The sequence below is a fragment of the Grampus griseus genome (genome assembly GCF_964374135.1).
Source record: "Grampus griseus genome assembly, chromosome: 10".
In the NCBI taxonomy this organism is placed as follows: Eukaryota; Metazoa; Chordata; class Mammalia; order Artiodactyla; family Delphinidae; genus Grampus; species Grampus griseus.
Genome location: NC_139004.1, coordinates 59,398,890 through 59,409,166, shown reverse-complemented (window position 1 = coordinate 59,409,166; position 10,277 = coordinate 59,398,890). Strand labels below are relative to the sequence as shown.

At 49.7% G+C, this 10,277-nt stretch overlaps 1 long non-coding RNA gene across 1 annotated transcript in view; it reads left to right on the top strand.

The window, feature by feature from the left end:
* The first annotated feature begins 6,100 nt into the window (after window positions 1-6,100).
* LOC309827824 overlaps window positions 6,101-10,277 on the top strand; it is a 40,241-nt gene continuing 36,064 nt past the window's right edge. The window contains exon 1 of the long non-coding RNA XR_014297253.1: window positions 6,101-6,524. This is a non-coding gene — a long non-coding RNA (uncharacterized lncRNA). The remainder of the gene's footprint in view (window positions 6,525-10,277) is intronic.

Below are 10,277 nucleotides of genomic sequence, written 5' to 3'. Positions count from 1 at the left end.
TTGAGGACAGATTGGATGTGGGGTGGAAAAAAGAGAGAAGTTATAAATGATTACAAGGTTTCTGGCCTGAGCCACTGAAACCTAGGAGCCTGGAAGAGCAGAAATTGGGGAAAGACCAGCAGTTCAGGTTAGGGCATAGAAGGCTGAAATGCCTATTAGACATCCAAAGGGCAGCGTCAGGTAGGAAGTTTGTTTATAAACTTCTGGAGTCTGGAGTTCAGGAGGGAAAGTCGGGGCTAGAAGTATAAATTTGGAAGCTATCCATGCATAGCTGGTGTTTAAAGTCTCAAGATAAACACCAGATGCAATAAAGAAGCTATTGGTACTAATCCATTTTTTTTTCCTTCTAAGGAATCTGTGAGCAATGCATCGATATTAATGTCTTAACTATAGGATTCCTTTCCCGCCCCAATCCTCACCTCTCCATTCTTCCCATCTTCCGAGACTCAGGTTGATTCTCCTTTATATGCGGGGAACAAAAGCAATGTGTTTAATTAGTCATAAGAGGCTGGAAACCTGGAGTGGATTCTGACCTTGTCAATTGTATGTGACTTTAGGTAAGTTAATTAACTTCTCTGAGGTTCAGTTTCTTTATCTATAAACTGCAGATGATAACAGCTACCCCATAGAGTTACTGTGAGGATTCAATGAGCTGTTATTATGAAAGCATTTAGTACTGTGCTTGGTACATATATGTGCTCAATATATGTTAGATTAAAACCCCAAGATAAGACATTCAATGATAATGTGAATGTGGATATAAGGTAGTTGGACCTTTGTTCTCATTCTGGAATGGTGGCAGGTTCAAGTTCCCTTACCTAAAACTCTTCTCTTACCAAAACCATCACAGGCCCATGGTCTGGCTCTTCCCCAGAGCTCCAGCTATCGCGAGTCTCTGTTGCCTCTGGGTCTCTGTCTCATGCTGCCCCCTCCCCTTTGCATGGTTGGCTCCTATTCCTCTGGGTCTCAACTTAAGCGTCACCTCCTTAGACAGGTCCTCCCAGACCAAGTAATCTATCCTAAATCTGCCTGCTACCTACTTCTAGTGCCTGCATCCTTTTCTTCATAGCACTTGTCACAAGCTAACTCAATGTGTGTATGTATCATGTTACCTGACACCTCTCCTAGACTGAAAGGTCCAATGAGGCCAGGACTATACCTGTTTTCACTATACTGTCACCCTAGCCTATCCAACACCTGGCACAAATAGACACATACAGACACAAATTGTTAAAAAATGACTTATGCTCCTATTTTTTTTACAACGTCTTCTATTATCAACCTGAGTTAGTATTTCAACCATTCCGCATGTATTGACTGGGCATCCATTATGAATCAGGCGCTGGGAAAGCAACAATGAATAAAACAGACAAAAATCCCTGCCCTCAGGCTGCTTTTTTGCTGGTGAGTCAGCCATCATTTTATGCATGTATGTCCTGTGTCATACTTGCTTGGTTTACTTTTTTGCTCAGCAACCACTTGACCAATGAGAGGTAGGAGCTGGTGGATAGATGTATCCTCCTTTTGCCTTGCATTCTATGCAGTTCCTCAGAGGGCCCCCCAGTGGGACTGAGCTCAGTTGATCACAGAGGTGACCACCTAGATTAAGCACCCTTGGATGGGCTTTCTCTCCCTCTCTGTTTTGTGTGGTCCTGGTTCCTTTTCCCATCCCTGTTCCATGGGATCACTTACCAAAAGTGATCACGGCCCTCAAGCCCTTCTCCAACACTGCTTTTGAGGAGAACCCGAGCCTACAGAGCTAATAGCATTTTAATTCTTTTGTCAGATCATTTTCTACATTTCCATCTTGGGTCCTTTGCTGTATTTTGTGTTCCTAAAGGTCAGGGATCAGATACGGGGTTTTTTTTGCTGTTTGTTTTGTTTGTATTTTCCCCCAGTTACTAATTCAGAGCCTGGCAAATATCAACAAACGTGTTGATTTTGATTTGATTTGACAAAAGGAAAGAATAGCATGGCTTTCTGTGGCTCAAGGGAGGCCAGAGTGACTTTTTAAAAAAATTATTTATTTATTTATTTATTTATTGGCTGCATTGGGTCTTCGTTGCTGCGCACGGGCTTTCGCTAGTTGCGGTAAACGGGGGCTACTCTTTGTTGTGGTGCCCCAGCTTCTCATTGCGGTGGCTTCTCTTGCTGCAGAGCACAGGCTCTAGGCGCGCGGGCTTCAGTAGTTGTGGCTCCTGGGCTCAATAGTTGTGGCTCGCGGGCTCTAGAGCGCAGGCTTAGTAGTTGTGGCACACGGGCTTAGTTGCTCCCAGGCATGTGGGATCCTCCTGGACCAGGGTTCGAACCCGTGTCCCCTGCATCGGCAGGCAGACTCTCAACCACTGCGACACCAGGGAAGCCCGGCAGGCGGATTCTTAACCACTGCGCCACCAGGGAAGCCCAGAGTCACTTCTGGTGCAGAGACCTCTGCTAACACTGGATGAGGCTGGGACCTGCCAGGGCAATGACTGTTTTCTCTTCTGTGTGCCCATCCTGCCTCCCTCCCAGGGCCCTGCACCCTTGACTTGCAGCAGCGGCAGGTTATCAGCATCTCCAAGTAGCTCAGGGCCCATAGCTGGGGGGAGGGGCTCACTCACTCCAGGCGTTCCGCTTGCCACCTGTTTCCTCCAAGCTGGGAGTACTAGAGGGAGATTGGCCCCTCCTCCTCCTGAGCGGGATCCACATGTCTGCCATCTGGTGCTGGAAACCAAATGTCAAGACCCTGCTCCCACAAGGCCACTGTCACACTCCAAACGGGTGAATGAATGACTTCAAAATTCTGTACCAAACTTGACTAAATCTCATGGATATAGAGAGTGACAGGCAGCTGGTAAAGGTGCAAAGACCATTGCTCATGTTCAGCAGACAAGAGTTGTAGTTATGGGTCTACCACTAATTTGATGCTCCTCTGGTCATGTACCACTTTTCTGCCCGCAGTTTCCTGAAAATGAGAAGGTTGGACTAGATGATCTCAAAGATCCCCCAGCTCTAGGATTCTTAAATTACAGAACTGGTAGGAACCTGACCTGTCAGTTATACTTCACATAGTCTTTTTTTTTTTTCCTTAAAAACCCTCGCTGTTGGTAACAGCTCCATGTCTGCTCTAAACCCAATAGGAGTCAGCTCCAGCACATTTGCTCTTTGAATTCCCAGGCAGCCATGCTCATCTATGTACACCTGGAATATGCTTGATCTCTTTTTGTGATTGAATTTCTTTTTCTTTTTTTTGGCCTTGCCACGTGGCTTGCAGGGATCTCAGTTGAACCCTGGCCACAGCAGTGAAAGCCTGGAATCCTAACCATTAGGCCACCAGGGAACTCCCTGTAACTGAAATTTTCTTTTTTTTTTAAGAAGATGTTGGGGGTAGGAGTTTATTAATTAATTAATTAATTTTTGCTGTGTTGGGTCTTCATTTCTGTGCGAGGGCTTTCTCTAGTTGTGGCAAGCCGGGGCCACCCTTCATCGCGGTGCGCGGGCCTCTCACTATCACGGCCTCTCCCTTTGCGGAGCACAGGCTCCAGATGTGTAGGCTCAGTAGTTGTGGCTCACGGGCCTAGTTGCTCCATGGCATGTGGGATCCTCCCAGACCAGGGCTCGAACCCGTGTCCCCTGCAGTAGCAGGCAGACTCTCAACCACTGCGCCACCAGGGAAGCCCAATTGAAATTGGACTCTCAACCACTGCGCCACCAGGGAAGCCCCCAATTGAAATTTTTAATGGGATAATTGTAGATTCACATTCAGTCATTAGAAATAAAACACTTTGCCCAATTCAGTGATAACATTTTGCAAAACCTTAATATGGTATCACAACTAGATACTGACATTCATACAATCGGCCTTACTCCATTTCCCCAGTTTTACTTGTACTTATGTGTGTCTGTGTAAGTTCTATATAAATTTTATCACCTGTTCTAAAGCCACAAGCTCTAAAACCACAAGGATCCCCTGTGTTGTCTTTTTATGACCACTTCTTGCCTTCCTCCCACCTCATCTCTTCTCCCACTTGATGGTTTTTCAAAATCTTTTTTTTTTAATATTTATTTACTTATTTATTTAGTTGTACCGGGTCTTAGTTGTAGCAGGCAGGCTCCTTAGTTGCGGCTCCAGGGCTCGTTAGTTGTGGCATGTGAATTCTTAGTTGCAGCATGCATGTGGGATCTATCTTCCCAACCAGGGATCGAACCCAGGCCCCCTGCATTGGGAGCACGGAGTCTTATCCACTGCGCCACTGCTCAAAATCTTTTTATTTGGAAATAATTTCAAACTTATGGAAACATTCCAATACGCCCTGTACCCAAATTCACTGATTGTTAGTATTCTGCCCATTTACTTTATCATTTTTCTATCAACATTTTTTTCCTTAATCATTTGAGGGTAAGTTGCATACAGAATGCCCCCTTACCCCTACACAACACTGCAGTGTGTATTTCCAAGGATAGGGCTATTCTTACACATGAACATAGTACAAATTATTAACATCAGCGAATTTAACATTGATCCAATACTTTAATCTACTCTCAGGATTCCAATTTTGTCCACTGGAATGTCCTTTACAGCGTCCCCTCTCCCCAAAAGAATCCAGTCTAGGACCAGGTATCACATTTAGCTGTCACGACTTTATAGCACTCTTTAATCTGGAACATTTCCCAAGCCTTCTTTTGTGACATTGACATGTTTGAGGAATACAACTCCTGCCCCCTTTTAATTGATATTCTTCATTTTGGTTTGTCTGGGGTTTCATTATCATTAGATTCAGGTTATGCATTCTTCCTGGAAATACTGCATAGGTGATGTGTTCTGAGGACAAGATATCCATCTGCTTTCATTAATGATGTCAGTTTTTTTCTTTTTTTTTTTCCAGTATGCAGGCCTCTCACTGTTGTGGCCTCTCCCGTTGGGGAGCACAGGCTCCGGACGCACAGGCTCAGCGGCCATGGCTCATGGGCCCAGCTGCTCTATGGCATGTGGGATCTTCCCGGACCGGGGCATGAACCCGTGTCCCCTGCATCGGCAGGTGGACTCTCAACCACTGCGCCACCAGGGAAGCCCAGTGATGTCAGTTTTGATCCTGGTCAAGGTGCTGTCTCCCTGTGCCTTTATATATTGAATATTTCCCTCTTGCTACTAATAAGCCTAAACCACCTATGGGAAAACACATTAATCCAGGCAAATATCTGCTCCCCAGTAAAGTCTCCCCTAGGGTGAGTATCCATTGATGATTCTTGCCTGACCCAGTCTCTACTATACACTGACTCTTCCAGTACTGGAAACCAGGTTTTCTATGGTTTAGTTTCCTTGGGTCTTCGGTTCTGGTCTGAGTCTTCTCCATGTCCTCCCAATGTCCTCTATGACCTTTGGCCAGGGACTAGCCCAACGCTGTAGACTCAGCAGCCTCAAGTGGAAATGAGGTCATGCGTGTTGTTCTCCGTTACACCGTCCACCGGTCATTTACATAATAGAGTAGCCTGTGAGGACTTACTTCCTGGAACGTTTCCTGATCCGCCACACACCTGTCCTCCTCCCTTACCCTTTGGTGGCATTTTGTTTATCCATATTCCCCCCACCTCCCAGCTCTGTCCCACCCTTATTTAAGACTAAGGATTGCTTTCCTAAGGGACGGCCCGGCCTGCAGGAACGAAACGTCTGGACTTCTACTGTATTCTCGGCAAACAGCCTCCGCGTGAGTTCCACCCTGCCCTTAGACTGGCTGGACGGGCACGGAGAAGTCCTAGAAGTAAATAAGCGCTCGCGGCGGGGGTGGTGGTAGTGGTGGTGGTGGTGTGTGGTATCTTTTCCTGACCCGGGGTATTTCGCCGGGGACTTCTCCAGACCCAAAGTCGCAGGAGCGGGTCACCTGCCAGCGAGGTAGGAGGGGCTTGGCTCTGGGCCGCTGGGACGCGCTCCGCCCGGCGGGCGTCCTGGAGGTGGCGGCGCGGGCCGGCAGGCGGGGCCGGGGGAAGGGGAGGGCTCGGCGAGCGTCGGGCGGTGACGGCAGCGCGGAGGGGAGGTGCGAAGCGCCCGCCCGCCGAGAGCCATGGCGAGAGGCCGCGGCGCGGCGCCCGCATCAGTGCCCTGGTCCACAGCAGCGCCCCCGCCCGCCGCCCTGGGGCCCACCCGGCCGCCGCCCCCGCGCACCCAGAGCCCCTGACGGCCGCGCGCTACGAGCGAGACGCCCCCAGAGAGCGGCCGCGCGCGGGAGGGCGGCGCGGGAGGGAGCGCTGGGGTTCCCGAGCGCCCCGACGAACCCCGCGTCCGGAACCTCGTACCCCGAGCCCGGGAGCGCAGAGTCGGCGGGCGGGCAGAGGAAGGAGGAGGAGGCGCCCCAGCCGAGCCCGTCGCGTGCACCCCGGTGCCGCCCGGCCGGCTGCTGAGGAGGGAACCGGAGCCGCCGGGCGGCCGGGACTCGGCCGAGGACAACGAAGAGGAGGCGGCCAGGAGAGCCGAGCGCCCGGGCAGCCCCGCGCCGGAGGCCCCCGGTATCACGCCTGCTACGGGGCCGCGCTTCGTGCGCCTCTCGAGGGTAAGCCCGTGGACCGCTGACCCGTGCCTCAGGCGCATCGGGCCCGGGGGTGGGTGGGGAAGGACACGGGTGTCCCGGGAGTGTGGATGCGTGGTGTGGTAGCGGCGAGAGGCAGGGACCCTGAGGGGGCGGCCCCCCTCTGGCATCGGCCGCACCTGCGGGAGGCCCTGGGGGGCACAGGAGGGTGCCAGTAGTGCATCGTATCGGTCACGCCGCGTGGCCTGGATTCCGGGCTCCGGCACTCCGAAGTGACAGTGAGGCGACCTTCAAAGAGTCCCGAGCTGAGCGAGAGCTGAACCCCGATTGCCACTCACCCGCAAAACGAATGTAAACTACATATTCTGAGAGTGTTTCGGTCGAGACAAATGGCTTTTAGGACCCCTCCTTTCCGTCCTGAGAGTTAACAAGTTCACTTTGTCACTTTTTTGACCTGAGTTTTTCAGTTCTTTTCGAATCTCCAAGGTCAGCCTCCTGCAGGTAACAAGAAACTTAATGAAATGTATTGCTGCTTCTTTTGTAAAGTTGTGTTTAGGGAAGTACAGGTCAAAAGCCCGGCCCCGCTGCTCTTGGGGCTGGCGCTGGATGGCCCCTACCCGTTCAGTCTACGTGCTGTAGAACCCTTCGCTGCACTTGTTCAGAAACTGAAATCAGCCTCCACTTTGAGCGCCTCCTAAGTATGTCTAGGCCTCTGATTAAAAAATATTCTTTCCCATAAGCTTCCCTAGAACTTTGTTTGCTTCAAACAAATGTGTGGACGTTGTCAGTGTCTGCGAGTGTGTAGGCCGGCTGGGTACCCTTTCCGTGGAGCATCTTTTGGTTATGGGGTTGGGGGGAGACAAACCCCAGGGAAACTAGGAACAGGGTCCTTTCCGGTTTCCAACTACAAGAGCAGCAGAGAGGGAGGTGGCCGACTGAGCGGTGTGGGCTCTGGGCAGGCTGCATTGGGAAGGGTGTCCCAAGTTCCAGTGGAGGATGACAGGTTGGCTGGCAGGTTCAGAGTTCGACCTGGAGTGACAGATGGCACCCTCCTCTTGGTTTGGAAAGATCAGTCTTGTCTGCGCTTCGACCTCTGGCCCCAGCTTTATCACAGAGGTGCCCAGACAGTCATGGGCTGAGCCACCTGGAGCGCTGAGCCGGGCTCAGGGATGATGCTGAGCTGCGTAGAAAGCCCATGTCTGTGTGCAGCAGGTTTGGCAAGGGTTGGGTTTCAGCTTGGCCTGAGCACAAGCCGTTTCCTGTTTGATGCCCCAGGGACCTGTGGGGTTTGGTTTCCCATCCCCAGCTCTCCGTGGAGGGTGGCTCCACTCGCTGTGTTGCCCACACTCCTCTCTGGTGTGTTAAAAAAGGACATTGGTCTTGGAGTGGGGAACCTGAATTCAGAGTCCAGCTCTTCTCTCTCTTTGCTGGCTGGGTGACCTTGGGTCCTTTTTTAACCTCTTTGACTTGGCTTCCCCCTCTCTGGGATGGCCCCCCTAAAACAAACAAACAAAACCCAAACAAACCTCACTGGACTGTTGTAAGGATTAAAGAGTGTTTTGAATGAAAGTGTCTGTAAAAGTTTGAATGACCTGGGAGGATTTTCAGGTCTCATTCCAACATGTCTAGATTTGTGACTTGGTAACATTTTTGAGCCCTAACAGGGATAAGATAGCAGATATAATAGCGGTTATTTTCCTTCTTATAGATTTATTGTGAGGGTTGAATCAGATCCTGTAAAAGGACTTTGAAAATAAAATAGCATTGTTCGCATTCCGAGGAGTTCCTAAACTTTCAGTTTCCAAACTAGCGACATTTTACTGTTTGCCATCTGATGTGGACTTTCTTCTGAGCCCCTACCCCTGACTTTGCACATAGTAGGTCTCTGTAATTGTTAGATGAGTCTGGAATTAACCCTCTGGGCTTCCCATCTTGACTGCCTGCTCCCAAGATGGGCAGCAGACCTTGGGCTTTCTCTGCCCCATCAGCTGTTGGTGTTTTCATACACTTGATTATTCTTTGGCACCATACAGCCTGGAAGACAGCCGAGGAAGGCAAGCAGGTTGGTGGCCGCTTTTCCTGAAGGGGCAGTTCTTTATTTCTCCTATAGGGCTCCAATGAGAAAGGCATTGGAGGGTGAAGAGTTCTTTTAAACTCACTGAGGGTTGCAGATATTAAATCAAGCCTTTCACCTGTCTTGCAGCTTAATAAACTTGAGGATAATATTACAGTGGCCAGCCTGTTCAAATATACGATTACATGACCCTTGGTTTTGAAAATGAACCCTGATCTGTTTAACTCATCTGTATTTGGTATGCATCATGATTTTTGAGGGAGGACAAAGGGATGGTTCTTTTTTTTTTTTTTTTTTTTTTTTTTGGCGATACGCGGGCCTCTCACTGTTGTGGCCTCTCCCGTTGTGGAGCACGGGCTCCGGACGCGCAGGATCAGCGGCCATGGCTCACGGGCCCAGCCGCTCCGCGGCATGTGGGATCTTCCCGGACCGGGGCACGAACCCATGTCCCCTGCATCGGCAGGCGGACTCCCAACCACTGCACCACCAGGGAAGCCCAGGGATGGTTCTTTTAAGGAGATTCAGATGTTAGGGAGAGAACTATCTCCACCAAGCCCAAGGCTCATGTGTGTTCTTAGATTTTATCTTGGGTGAGTGTCTGTTGTTTAGAGATACACTGTGAATGGGTCTTCTGGTTCCTCCCCCACTCTTTTGTCTTCTTTTTGAATAAATGTTCCCTATTTTGACTTGCCTTCTTATTAGGTGTATCCAAATGGAGGCCACCTGCACTGTTGAAAAATTCAAAGCTTCAGCAAAGAGACAGTAAATAATAGCATATGTGTCAATCTAGATGCCTCTGAGCTACGTATAATACCAAATGATGTGTAGCTGATTAAAGAAAGGGTTTAACATGTGTTTATGAAGGGCTGTGTGGCTTCATTATTCATTGAGAAGCCTATTTAATTATGTGTTTGTTAATACTGCACCTGAGGTAGAAGAGGGTGGAACTGGGTGGGAAGCGAGCTCTTAAAATCCTTGTTTGTGCTTCTAGTCTGGCATTCTAGGAAAGACTGCTCCCAGACTCACCTGGGTGGTGGTGAGAAGCACTGTAAATCTCTCTGAAGACTATCTAGGGGCAGTGACCTTTCAGATGGCCACTCACAGCCTTGAGAAAGTCTTTTGGTTTCCGTGTCTCAAGCTAGGAAATGGATTCTCTTCATGCTTCTGAAACTTGCCCTCATAACCTTCAGGGCAAAGGAACCTTGGAAAGGGGGATGGGGGAGCTCAGCCTGAGATTTCCACGACTTTTCAGTGTTACTTCAGCAATTCCTTTTATTTTTGAAATTAATTAGTTAATTTAATTAATTAATTTATTTATTTTGGCTGTGTTGGGTCTTTGTTGCTGCTGGCGGGTTTTCTCTAGTTGCGGCGAGCGGGGGCTCCTCTTTGTTGCAGTGCACGGGCTTCTCATTGCCGTGGCTTCTCTTGTTGCGGAGCACGGGCTCTAGGCGCGTGGGCTTCAGTAGTTGTGGCACACAGGCTCAATAGTTGTGGCACAAGGCTCAGTAGTTGTGGCACACAGGCTCAGTAGTTGTGGCTCGCAGGCTGTAGAGCACAGGCTCAGTAGTTGTTGTGCATGGGCTTAGTTGCTCCACAGCATGTGAGACCTTCCTGGACCAGGGCTTGAACCCATGTCCCCTGCATTGGCAGGCCGATTCTTTTTTTTTTTTAATTGTTTTACAGTGGTGTGTTAGTTTCTGTTT